The sequence below is a fragment of the Trachymyrmex cornetzi genome, unplaced genomic scaffold, assembly GCF_001594075.2.
Source record: "Trachymyrmex cornetzi isolate Tcor2-1 unplaced genomic scaffold, Tcor1.1 scaffold229, whole genome shotgun sequence".
NCBI classification, from domain to species: domain Eukaryota; kingdom Metazoa; phylum Arthropoda; class Insecta; order Hymenoptera; family Formicidae; genus Trachymyrmex; species Trachymyrmex cornetzi.
In genome coordinates this window covers 358,581-359,586 of record NW_017296945.1, presented here as the reverse complement: position 1 = coordinate 359,586, position 1,006 = coordinate 358,581, and the positions used below count along the sequence as shown (strand labels likewise).

The 1,006-nt window shown below is 35.0% G+C and overlaps 1 pseudogene; it reads left to right on the top strand.

Annotated features, from left to right (window-relative positions):
• The window catches only part of LOC108760595 (probable multidrug resistance-associated protein lethal(2)03659), a 14,375-nt pseudogene that overhangs the window by 5,612 nt on the left and 7,757 nt on the right, over positions 1-1,006 (top strand).

Sequence of the window (1,006 nt, the reverse complement as noted above, 5' to 3'; positions counted from 1 at the left end):
TCACTTCCCATTGTTCGTAACAATATAAAAGCAGCCACCCTCACCGTAGAAACGCCCCTTTTTTCCATACAAAGTTCAGAGAGATTCTTGGGTGATCAACTTTCTAGATTAACTCTTAGTCTTCGCGTCAGTCAATTGAAGCTTTCGGTTTGTCACATCCGCAGTGTATTACTTTACAATAAAGAAGTTATATTATCGAATCTCAAATTATTACAATAATTCAACGAGTCTTCTATCGAAGGTCCCCTTCCTTATCGAGTAAAGTATCAACCAACTGGGATTTCCACCAGCAGACATTGACAATCTACCCTCAGGCTACGGATTTTGGGATTTTAACTCCCTTAACCTCACGGCAACGTCCCACGAAAAAATAGTTGAATTCTGGATCGCCTTACCAACGATAGCTGAATCAACATTTGGAGTTCTCCGGGTCAAACCGAGAATTCCTAAAATTCACCTAGCGTTACATACGACGTGACACTAGAGCATCGTTTGCCTACATCTCGTATTTGTGCCTACAGATTGCTTACATGCGTATTATCGCCTACAGCTTGATTAATTACATGCACTTTTGCGCACAAATAAAATTTCGGGAACAAAGTTACATTTGCCTACAGCTTGATTGCCTACATATATTATTCTCTGCTTTAAAAACAAATTATTTTCTTACGTAATTTAAGCGTAATTTTAAATTTGTTCGCAAAAGCGCTTATAGGCAATTGATATGTAGGCAATAATAGATACATGTAGGCAATCGATTTGGTAAGTTAATGAAATGTAGGCAAACGGTGCTGTAGGCTATCAATTGTAGATAAAAGTTCGTCTTAATATTTTACATTTCTTGCACTGGCGATGTCTTGATGATAAAAAATTACACGAATTTAATCCTGTGAAATTAAATCTTTTATTAAGCAGTTTTTATTAATGAAATTTCGGTATTTTTTGAATTAAGAATAAAGATTTAACTAAATAAAGATCTAATTAAATGAATGTATTTATGATAATT